The sequence below is a fragment of the Podarcis raffonei genome, chromosome 12 (genome assembly GCF_027172205.1).
Source record: "Podarcis raffonei isolate rPodRaf1 chromosome 12, rPodRaf1.pri, whole genome shotgun sequence".
Lineage (NCBI taxonomy): Eukaryota > Metazoa > Chordata > Lepidosauria > Squamata > Lacertidae > Podarcis > Podarcis raffonei.
In genome coordinates, this window is record NC_070613.1 from 8,098,890 (window position 1) to 8,111,143 (window position 12,254).

General features: G+C 49.8%; 1 protein-coding gene across 4 annotated transcripts in view; it reads left to right on the forward strand.

Moving 5' to 3' along the window:
• Nucleotides 1-12,254, forward strand: part of CRHR2 (corticotropin releasing hormone receptor 2) — a 191,179-nt gene that overhangs the window by 44,096 nt on the left and 134,829 nt on the right. The window lies entirely within an intron of this gene.

Below are 12,254 nucleotides of genomic sequence, written 5' to 3' on the forward strand. Positions count from 1 at the left end.
AAAACTTCCAAGGAAGGAGAAACCATAACCTCCTGAGGGAGGCCATTCCCCTGCCAAACAGCTCTTCCTGTCAGAAACTTCTTCCTGATGTTTAATTGATATCTCCTTTTTTGTAACTTGAAGCCACTGCTTTGAGTCCTACCCCCCAGAGCAGGAGAAGACAAGCTTGCTCCATCTTCCATGTGGTGGCCCTTAAGATCTTGGAAGTTGGCCATCATATCTCCTCTTTTTCAGGCTAAACATACTCAGATCCTTCTCTCTTCTTCTTTTTTTTACATATAAATTTTTATTAATTTTCCTTACAAACTTTTTTCAAACAATACATTAATCCACATATATACTTTATTTATTTATTTTTGCTCTACAGAGCTTGCGATTTCCCTCCTTCCCTTCAACCGGTATCCCATATCAAATCCAACTGAGTGTTCTAACTCTTTACAGTATCTCTACATTGTAGGATTTACTTCAACCCTGCTAGTGTCTTCACCTTGCCAACAAAGGTCCGTATAGTTAAAGCTATGGTTTTCCCAGTAGTGATGTAAGGAAGTGAGAGCTGGACCATAAAGAAGGCTGATCGCCAAAGAATTGGTGCTTTTGAGTTATGGTGTTGGAGGAGACTCTTGAAAGTCCCATGGACTGGAAGAAGATAAAACCTATCCATTCTGAAGGAAATCAGCCCTGAGTGCTCCCTGGAAGGACAGATCCTGAAGCTGAGGCTCCAATACTTTGGCCACCTCATGAGAAGAGAAGACTCCCTGGAAAAGACCCTGATGTTGGGAAAGATTGAGGGCGCAAGGAGAAGGGGACAACAGAGGACGAGATGGTTGGATAGTGTTCTCGAAGCTACCAGCATGAGTTTGACCAAACTGCGGGAGGCAGTGGAAGACAGGAGAGCCTGGTGTGCTCTGGTCCATGGGGTCACGAAGAGCCAGACACGACTAAACAACGAAACAACAACAACAACAATACAGTGGTACCTCGGGTTAAGAACTTAATTCATTCTGGAGGTCTGTTCTTAACCTGAAACTGTTCTTAACCTAGAGCACTGCTTTAGCTAATGGGGCCTCCCGCTGCCACTGTGCCGCAGCTGCACAATTTCTGTTCTCACCCTGAAGCAAAGTTCTTAACCCGAGGTACTATTTCTGGGTTAGCAGAGTCTGTAACCTGAAGCGTCTGTTACCTGAAGCGTCTGTAACCCGAGGTACCGCTGTATCAACTGTTTCTCATAAGGCTTGGCTTCCAAACATGCTGGGGACTTCTACTTTGTGGTGACCATGGAGAGAGTGCTGTATGGAACTGGCTGTTTTGAAACAGGGCCAGCACCAGATTAGCACCTCTGCAATTTCCATTCATTTCAAAGGATCTTCACGCCAGAAGCTCCCATTGCCCAGATGCTTGTTATCTTTTCGCCCGCTGCAACAAATGTGTTTCCCCAAATATGGCCCCTGGGTTGCCCTTTCTCTCTATCCCAAAGTTCCTGCGTCGCCTGGTAAGTCACGTCGGAGCTGTTCTAATAACAGCTTCTTAATGGCAAGGAAATGGATCTGACTCTTATCTGCAGAGATCGATTTTCCAATGCTTAATTATGTGGAATTCATCATGCAGAATCACTAATTCCATAATAATGCCTTGCCGGTGCTTCAGCTGACATAACTCCACAGGATAGCTGCCAACTTTGATTTTAAAAAGAAAAGAAAAGAATTACTGGACCCCTGGGCGGGGGAGAGAGTTGGGGCAGCACTTGATTGCCACTTGTTGTGGATCTGAGTCCTTGGCACTTCCTGAAACGATGCACAAATTGTATTGCAGGCGCACTTCTGCAAATCATATTCGCCCTAGTTTTGCAATGCACTTGCGTGTCGAGGTCCCCAAGCCACCCCCCAATAACTCACACATCGCACATCAATTTTGGTTTGGGTTTTTGGCACGATTTTGGCCACAACTTTATTTAAATACATCCAAGTGAGTAGTTGCTTAGGCATTGGTTCCAACAATCTGTGCTTGCCCAGGGGACAGAACTGACTTCCGGATTCCAGCAAAAGCCAGTGCGGGAAACAAATTTTGGGGAGAAAATGAAGCTGGCCCTCAGTCCCTCACTTCTCACCCTCATGCTCCTGGTGGCTTGCACGACCCAAGTCCGATGCCAGGACAAGGACGAAAAGAATGGCAAGCCCCTGGATTCCTTTAACGGAATTCCCTTTCCGCACCACCATTGGAGGGGTAGGCACTTACCCCTCCACCAACCAATGTGAACCAATGCCTAACCGCCAACCTTACAAGTTGTGACGATTTGCTACGCAGTAGGCAAAACCAAATGGCACCAGCCAATCAGCCAAATGGACAAATTCCTACCAGGCCCCTGCCTCAAAGCAGACGACCCCATGACAGGCATAGCAAGGTCAAGTGAATAACCCCCCCAGTACAGGGAGGGTGGGCGGGTGATCCGGTGCAAGCAGCCAAGAGAATGCTCAAAGTTGGGCCACCAGTATTTAAAACCTCTGACCCCTCCTTCAAAATTGGCAACAAGCTGTTCTCCCCAGTGATCCGATTAACCAATTCACTGCCTGGGTCCCTCCACAAATCCGCCCAGCAACAATGGGGTGGCTTGTATCCCACACCGCAACACGCGCTCTCTGCTAGGGAGAACACGTTTTCTCTGACCCAATTGCGTGTGCGATGATGGAGAGGGGCAGGCGTAGCCAAGAGGGTCCAGATGTGGGACTCCACCTTCCATCAGCCCCAGCCAGCGTGGCCAATGGTCAGGGATGATGGGACTCCAAGTCCATCAACACCTGGAGTACACAATGTTGGCAGCCCCCAGGTTGAGGGAGTGTGTCTGCCCTTCACACTGTGTGTTCTCCGCATCCTAGGCCAAAACACCATCACAAAAACTGCAGTGCTACTTAAAATGCAAAGAAGCTAATAGAAAAATGAGGGTGGAATAATGTGAGGTTCAATATAGCAGTTTTTCACGCATTCATTCTTAGCACCTTTTAATGGGTTAGCTTCAAAAATTGACAATGTTGTGCCCAGATATCATTTTGGCGCAGTTTCTTTATGGTTTCCCAGCACGACTAACATAATTCTTCTCATGTAATAGGATTCACTCGCACAGTTTTTATAGGACTGAGGAATGGCAAAATGTGCTCACCCCTGGATAAAATATAGCCGGGGTGTTGTTGTGAAACATTCTCTTTAAAATAAAATAAAATATTTGCCCTATTGCGGTCTCTTCTTCTGCAAGCAGTAAATATTTCTTTCCAGTTTTTGTTGCAGCGTGAAGAGTTACTGCGAGGAATCTGCATATTGACACTTTATTTGTTTTTATTTTTTCCTTGACAAACCCTCCCAGGTTGTCATTTTTCATTCCGTAATAGGAATCTGCTTGCGCTGCAGATGCCAGCTTGTCAGCTAAGAAAAAGACAAGCGCTCGTCAAGGAAGGGAGTTAGATAAGACTGTGACAACGAAGAACATAAGCAATACTTGACTGTTTCAGAGATCAAGGGTCCCTCTGAGCTCCCAGCTGTGTTTTCAGTGATGGCCAGGCAGATTCTATGAGCATAAACTGCTCTTCATCAGTAGTGTTGGGAGTCAAAAAGTTGTTATTCTATTTGCCTAAGATCTGGCTGGTAGTCCCTGATTCTGGGACCTCGGAGCTTTCACCAGCGAGTGTGATGGCCTGGGACTCGGGCTCGGACTCAGAACCAGAGGAGTCTCAATCTGCACCGGATCCTTTGCCTCAGGCATCATCTGAACCAAGTCTGGGGCCTGATCCTGAAGAGTCCCGGTCTGCACAGGTTCCCCTGCAACAAATGCCAGCTGGGCCGAGTCAGGGGCCTGAGCCTGCGCTGGCTCCAGATGCAGGGATTACCTCGTTGCCTTCAGCTGGGCCATCACTTACAGCTGCTCCACTACCGGTTGGGTCAGGGGAGGCTGAGACGGCCCCTGGGTCTAGTAACCCACCGACATCTTCTGAGCTGCAGAGACTAAGGTCTGAGAGAAGGAGAGACCTGAGTACTCGCAGGAGGAGTGCTCGCCTTCGGGCAAAACAGGGAGGTGAGTCGCTGGGGGATCAGGACCAGCCGTTACCCCAACAAATATAAAAGGCTGTCGGACCCTGCCCCAGGTTGCGGGAGCAACATTGCTGTATGCCCGATCCTGCCTGAGATCCTGTACCTGTCCTTACCTGGTTTCCTGCCTCGTGTCCTGCCTTGACCCTGTCAGTCTGACTCCTAGCGGAACATTCGGATTCTGGACCGGTCCTGGGTTAACCCTGGGCCCAGCACAGCAAGTAGTGCAGAAAGATGCCTCGTATTTTTGGTCTATCTGGTTCATTAAGAACATAAGAAGATGCTGCTGGATCGGGCAAATGACCTGTCTAGTCCAGCTCCCTGCTCTCACAGGGACTGAACAGTTGCTAGTGGGAAATGCATAAGCAGAATTCAAGTTCCTCTCCCCTCCTGCAGTTTCCAGCAATAGGCATTCAGAAGCATTGCAATTGTGGAGACAGAACATAACCATCCCAACTTGCACCTCTGATGTCCACACTGATTCTCAGGACCTCTCTGTGGTTTCAGACAGAGGACTCTCCCAGTCTTGTTTGGAAACTAGGATTGCACCTGGGATCTTCTGTGTCAGAAAAGGACTCCAATCGTCCTCCTTCCCGACTGGATGCCAGAAATGCCAGAAATGGAAAAACAAAATTTTCTTCTTGTTGTTTTTTAGTCGTTTAGTCGTGCCCGACTCTTCGTGGCCCCATGGACCAGAGCACGCCAGGCCCTCCTGTCTTCCACTGCCTCCTGCAGTTTGGTCAAACTCATGCTGGTAGCTTTGAGAACACTGTCCAACCATCTCTTCCTCTGTTGTCCCCTTCTCCTTGTGCCCTCCATCTTTCCCAACATCAAGGTCTTTTCCAGGGAGTCTTCAACGTTCTTCTTACCAATATATTTATTCACAATTCACAGAGATATACAGAGGGGCAACCGCTTGGACAATGGCGTTGCTCCAACTTGGCTCCTCCCCACTCCCTTCTTAGCAACAGCATATCTCTTTACGGCGGCCACCAGGGGTTAATTGTCTCTGAGTCTTTTGCTCTTTCACTTTTGATGCACGCCAGGTTCTGAGAGAAGGGAAGTCAGGAATGCTGTCCAGTGATAACATGTCAGCTGGCTGCTCTGTCTCTCCCCTCTCTTCTCCCAACTCCTCCCAACTCTTCTGTTCACCTGTCTCTGAGCTGTGACCTTCCTCAAAGCACTGCCGCAAATCAATATCTTCCCTTTGTCTGGAAGGTTCAAGAGGAGGGGGCACGGTCTCCACCATTCCTCCTCAGTCCAGTCCCCCTCATTCCAGTACCTGACATTCTGTATGCAAATTATGAGATACAACCTCATCAAAATCAAAGGAAGGAAGGATATTGGATACCACGGAGTTATGTCTTAAAGCCCTAAATGGCTTTGGCCCAGTATACCTGAAGAAGCATCTCCACCCCCATCGTTCTGCCTGGACACTGAGGTCCAGCTCCAAGGGTCTTCTGGCGGTTCCCTCACTGCAAGAAGTGAGGTTACAGGGAACCAGACAAGAGGGCCTTCTCGGTAGTGGTGCCTGCCCTGTGGAACACCCTCCCTTCAGATGTCAAGAAAATAAGGAACTATGCAACCTTTAGAAGACATATGAAGGCAGCCCTGTATCGGGAAGTGTTTGATGTTTGATGTCTTACTGTGTTCCAATTTGTTGGGAGCCACCCAGAGTGGCTGGGGAAACCCAGTCAGATGGGTGGCATATAAATAAGTTGTTGTTGTTGTTACGATACAATAATCTTTATTGTCATTGTCCCATACAGAAGAACGAAATTGAAAAAAATATACATCAGACGTTCAAAAACCAACAAGCCTGCTATCCCAACTATCCCAGCCTGGTTAGCGCCCTAAAAACTCTGATAACCAATAATTAAATACAGTGGTACCTCTGGATGCGAACAGGATCCGTTCTGGAGCCCCGTTTGCATCCTGAGCAGAACGCAACCTGCGCCTGCGCATGTGTGGGTCGCGATTCTCCGCTTCTGCGCATGCGCGTGACATTATTTTGAGCGTCTGCACATGCGCGAGCGGTGAAACCCGAAAGTAAGCCATTCCGTTACTTCTGGGTCACCGCGAAACGCAACCTGAAGCATATTTAACCTGAGGTATGACTGTACGTATTGTTGTTGTTGTTGTTGTCGTCGTCATCAAGGAGATGGAGTAGATCCATTATGGTTACAGCATCTGGGACATGTTAGTGTAGAAAAATGGCATGATTGAAGTTCATGAAACAATGTATGGCATTGTGAAAGTGGCTTTCAAAGAAGATTGGACCAATTCATGGAGGGGAAAGCTATCGATGGGTACTGGCCATGATGTCTATGCTCTGTATCCACAGTCGGAGACAGTAATGTTTTTGAGTACCAGTTTCTGGACACCACAGGAGGTGAGAGGGTTCCTGTGTTCGGCACCTGCTTATAGCTTTCCCTCAAGCATCTGCTGGCAACTGTGATAATAGAACGCTGGTCTAGATGGGCCATTGGCTACATCCAGCAGGCTCCTCCTATGTTCTTAGCACCATTTGATTTGGTGGGAATGGAAGAAAAGGGCTATTGGCTTCATGCCCTGCTTGTGAACTTCCCAGAAGCATCCTTTCAGCCAATACAAAGAAAGATGCTGGACCAGGTGGTCTGATATGATCTAGCACAGGGGTCAGCAGACTTTTTAAGCAGGGGGATGGTCCACTGTCCCTCGGACCTTGTGGGGGGCCAGACTATATTGGGGGGGGATGAACAAATTCCTATGCCCCACAAGTAACCCAGAGATACAATTTAAATAAAAGCGCACATTCTACTCATGCAGAACACCAGGCAGGCCCCACAAATAATCCAGAGACACATTTTAAATAAAAGGACACATTCTACTCATGTAAAAACACACTGATTCCTGGACCATCCACGGGCCGGATTTAGAAGGCAATTGGGCCGGATCCGGCCCCCGGGCCTTAGTTTGCCTACCCATGCTCTAGCAGGACTTAAGTTCAGAACATTCCTCACGGAACCCTGGCTGACATTTCAATTCCCAACGCTGGGTAATGCTGAGCCAAAATTACAAAGATGAACACCGGCTTAGCTACCCAAGGCATTTCCCTTCTTACAATGCCCCACACCTTTCAGTGGGGTCTCCCTCATGTTAACATGACCCGGAGGTGATGCCACTGCCAGCAGCCCCACATCAGGGATCTAATCCCATCAAAACGCTCTCGTTATTCAAGCCGTTTAGCTAATTGAGCTCGTTGCAATATGTAGCCACGCACATGCATAGCGGGTACCATTGTGGGATTTCAGTGTGCGATGAAAGGTGCAAGGCTTAGTAATTGGGAGGGCAGGACACTATCACTTAGCAACCAGCAGGCACCTTGTAAACTCTCAGGCGAGTCTCTGTCCCATGGCATAATTGTATAAGGCGACCACGCATATGGTTACCAGATTTTTTTCAATGAATCCGGGGACAGTTTTTTTTTTTTAAGCTGAGTAGCAACAGGGAGTCAGTAGTGAGGCAAAAGACCCTGGGCCCAAGCACACATGCAGATTGTATAAAGCTGCAAAGCCCTTCGTTCGCACCCTGTGAAACATAAATGTGCAGAGTTTTTTAAAAAACCTGGCAGTGGTCTGCCCCTGATCTGTCAAAACAAAGGGGAAAGAAGGCAGGAGATTGGGGGAGGCTCAGGAGTCATGGGCAGGTGGTGTGCCATTGCCCAGTTTTAAAAAAATTCTGCACATTTATGTTTCACAGGGTGCGAAAGAAGGGCTTTGCACCTTGCCCGGCAGAGAAACCACATGCCTTGCGCCCTTCCTGGGCAACGGCCGCCCACCCGCAACTCCCGAGCCACCCCCATAGTCAAAACAAAGGAGGAAGGGGGCAGGAGATCTGTACTGTCGGACGTCCCCGGTTCGGACGTCCCCTTGGCAGTGGCAGCGGCAGCGGCAGTCAGCAGCCCGGAGCCAGCCAGAGCCAACTGCGCTACCAGGCTAGCTCCGGGCTGCTGAGGCTGCCGCTGCCATGTTTCCTGGGGACAGATGTACAAATCTGGGCACATTCCGGGGACGGAATTTGTCTGGGGACAGATTTGCAAATCCGGGGACTGTCCCTGGGAACCGGGGATGTCTGGTAACCCTAACCAAGCAGCCCTTGTGTGCTCCTTCTCTGTTGATAACAAGGGGAATTGAGGCCCGTGATCAGATTCTAGTAGTGCAGGGCATTGCCACACAGGGAACAGTGCTGTCAATATCTTCGAATTCCTTGCTTCAGAGATAGGGGGAGGCCTGTGCCATTTCGCCATCTGAAGTGAAGCAGGAATGTGCTGCTCCCTGCCCCCCACCCATTGCCAGAATGCCCCCCACCCTCACTTAACTCCAGAAGAGCCAGGACACTCCTCAAAACATTGCTGCTTGTCTTCTCCACCCTAGGACAGGGAGACGAGCAGCAATGCTGCGTTTAAGGTGCTTCTCAATTCTTTTCCACCTGTCATCATGGGCAGAGGAATGGGGTGTGTGGTGGGTGCGGGCCACTCCGGGTGTCACCACTGAGGGGGTGACAAAATGCCGGGTGACACTGACTTCAGGGCCTGCAGCGCGCCCAAGCCACACGTCTCTCCTGGCTTGGGCACGCGCAGGCTCCATGCTACCCAAACGGCCCACCCACTTCCTCCCCCCCCAGCTGTAGGGCTGCTGAGTGGGTGGCTCCTATGGGTGGCTCCCCCCACCCCTGGGCACACCGCCCCAGGCACCCGAGCGGCTTCCTCTGCCGTTGCCTGTCATGGGCTGGTTGGATGTAGAGGAATGGTGGGAGGAACTGTGGGGTGTGAAACACAAGAGCAGTCAAGTACAACATTCCTAGAGTGAACATGTTTACACATGGGGAGGAACGTTTGTCCAGCCAGCAGGTAAACTTCCTGTTTCCTTCTGGGCTGGGACAGACTTCCTCTGCATGTGACTAGAGGTGGGCGTGGCCTCACCTGTGCAGGGAACGACAAAAGCACAGGGCAGGGCAGCCATCTCTTTCTCTGTGACTACTTTCGTCAAAGAAGCAACATCTGCTTAGCCAAAGATGCTCTCTTGACCTCCAGCCAAGAGAGGACAAAGGGACTGTCTCCTTATGAAATAGTTTCCAGGTATATGTTACTTTTCTAAGATAAGTCTGCCTTCTGGGATCCAATTGTGAACAGAATGTGAGTGAGTAAACACTTTTTATACTTTTATAGAAGACTGTGTCGTGTCTTATCTTTTATGAGGGAATAAGGGGGAAATACCATAACAGTTAATAAAGAGGCTTTAGCGAGCCTGAGCAAACGCATCCGCTGTGAGTTTAAAAGGGGGAATGTTACTCTGCTAAATTGTGAACTTGTTAACACAAGTTGGAAAGGCTATAATCAAACAATATATCCTCTCCTGCATCCCTGAACTTTCCCACAGGGACCAGCTGGGAAACCCTCAAGAGAAGAAGGCTAAGAGCCAAGGAAGTGGTGGTGGGATGATGATGATGAGGGGTCAGAGGAAGAGACTGGAAAAAGGAGGTGTCAGAACCTGAAGAGTTTACAGGGTTTAGTGAGCAGGGAGAGACTGTGGCAGAGAGCAGTCTAGAATTAGAGGCAGAAGCTGAAGCAGGAGAGGAGAGGAGACCAAGAGGCAGAGATGAGTCAGGCTGGTGAAGAAGCAAGGGGGTCTCTCCCTCCTGCTGTGACAAGCTCCCCTCCCCATGGCTTCCCAGGACCAGGAGAGGCATGAAGCACGAGGAGCAAAGACAGATACGCAGACAGAGTCTCTGATTGCTTGGGGGGAAAAGGAGGAGAGGAGGAGAGATATCTGGCTGTGGGGAGGCAGGAATCTTTAGTCCCAGCAACTGCTTCATTGGGGCAAGACCTGAGTTACTGTGCTCATTAGACCTGACACTCTTGTGCGGATCCTGTTTTGCTAATAAGGAGTTAATGCCAGCTTTCTTGCTATGATTTACTTCCAGCTCCCTCCTGTCCCCAGGAAGGGTGGGAAGATGAGTGGTCATGCGCCCTCTCTCAAGCCACACCCCTTCTCCACAGGCCACGCCCCTCCCTTGCCCTGCTTTGCACCCTCACGGAATGCTTTTGTGCAAATGAAATGGGCACACTTGCAGCTCTGACCGTGCTTTTCCATTTGCCTGGATGGAGAGACCAGCGTATGGAGATGAGCCTATTGCACAGAAGTAACATTTACGGGTGGCGCTGTGGGTTAAACCACAGAGCCTAGGACTTGCCAATCAGAAGGTCGGCAGCTCGAATCCCCGTGACGGGGTGAGCTCCCATTGCTCGGTCCCTGCTCCTGCCAACCTAGCAGTTCGAAAGCACGTCAAAGTGCAAGTAGATAAATAGGTACCACTCCGGCAGAAAGGTAAAGAGCATTTTCGTGCTCTGCTCTGGTTCGCCAGAAGCGTCTTAGTCATGCTGACCACATGGCCCGGAAGCTGTACGCCAGCTCTCTCAGCCAGTAAAGCGAGATGAGTGCCGCAACCCCAGAGTCGGCCACGACTGGACCTAATGGTCAGGGGTCCCTTTACATTTAACATTTCATTGGTTGCTTTGCCTCAGAGCCCACTCGCATGCGCCCCCTGAAAAGTTGCCCAGAAAGCAGTGTAGACCTTGCAGTTAGAAGACCCCCCCCCAAACACACATACTTCAGGCTTAGCACAACCTCCCTGTGTTCCACATCCTTCCTGAAGTAAAGGGAAAACACAGAGTGTGGAGGCCCTGAAATGTGGGTGTGTGGCCTACATTAATCACAGCTCTCCTGGATTTCAGCACGATTAGATGTTTGCCAGAGGGAAGCCGGCACATTCAGTGCTGGGGTGAGGCAATGAGCCCCTTAGAACATTGGAATACAGGAAGCTGCTTTCTACAGAGTCAGACCCTTGATTTCTCTAGCTCAGGATTGCCTAGTACAGTGGTACCACGGGTTACAGACGCTTCAGGTTACAGATGCTTCAGGTTACGGACTCTGCTAACCCAGAAATAGTACCTCGGGTTTTTGTTTCAAGATGAGAACAGAAATTGCACGGCAGTGGCACGGCAGCAGTGGGAGGCCGCATTACCTAAAGTGGTACCTCAGGTTAAGAACGGACCTCCAGAATGAATTAAGTTCTTAACCCGAGGTACCACTGTATTTATTTACTGCATTCATGTCTCCTAGGCTCTCAAAGTGGCACACATGGTTCTCCCCATCCCAGTTGTTTATTTAACATCAAGATTTGTTTATTTTTAAAGACAGGGAATTATGCACACCAAAAATACGTAAATAATGCAGAAACAATACAGATGCACAAATTGCTCCGTTCAGGTTGTTCCATAAGGTATAATTAATTATGATTGCATTTATGTCCTGCCTTTTTCTCTAAGGACCTTAGGCTAGCATGTGTGGTTCTGCCCCAACTCATTTAATCCTCACAACAGGCTGAGAAGTAGGGACTGGCCCAAGGGCACTCAGCGAGCTTCGTGGTTGAGTGGGGATTTGAACCCTGGTCTCCCAGGTCCTAGTCTGAGATGCCCTAACCACTACACCACACTGCCGCATCGGGATTGAACCCGATGGCTTCTGCATGCGAAGCAGATGCTCCACCCCCACTAAGCTACATCGCTTCCCCTCTGGCTGTTGCCTTTCTCTTCTACATCTCCGGGAGAAGAGATCTCCTGAGCCTTGCAACAACCAGCAAACCCTAAAAACGGATTTCCCTCAGATCAGCTCGAATTCTGCCATAAGCTGCCGGGCTGTTTTCCCCTCCCCGTGCTTGCAATCTGCCTGGGGAGAAGAGCGTCCCGGGGCATGTGCAGAGTGCTTTATCCTTTGCCACTGAGAGATGCTGCCCACCAAGGTTCCTGATTTGCAGCAGTTTGACGGTGGCGGGGGGGGGGCCGGGGAGGAACCGATGCTCCTGGACACCCTCCCCCCCGGCAGGGAAGAGTCGGTTCGGTTTCGGATACACGAGGGGAGGTTGGTCCCGTCTTGCGCTGCGCCTTGAAACCGCTTCTCACCGATTTCGCAGGAAATGTTTGTTGCTTAAGGGATAACCAAGCCAATACAGAGAGGCGCAGAGAGAGAGAGAGAGAGAGAGAGAGAGAGAGAGAGAGAGAGAGAGAGAGAGAGAGAGAGACTCCCCTCTTACTCTCAATAGCCAGGACAGACAGAGCAGGATTAGACAGCAGCCAAATGTCA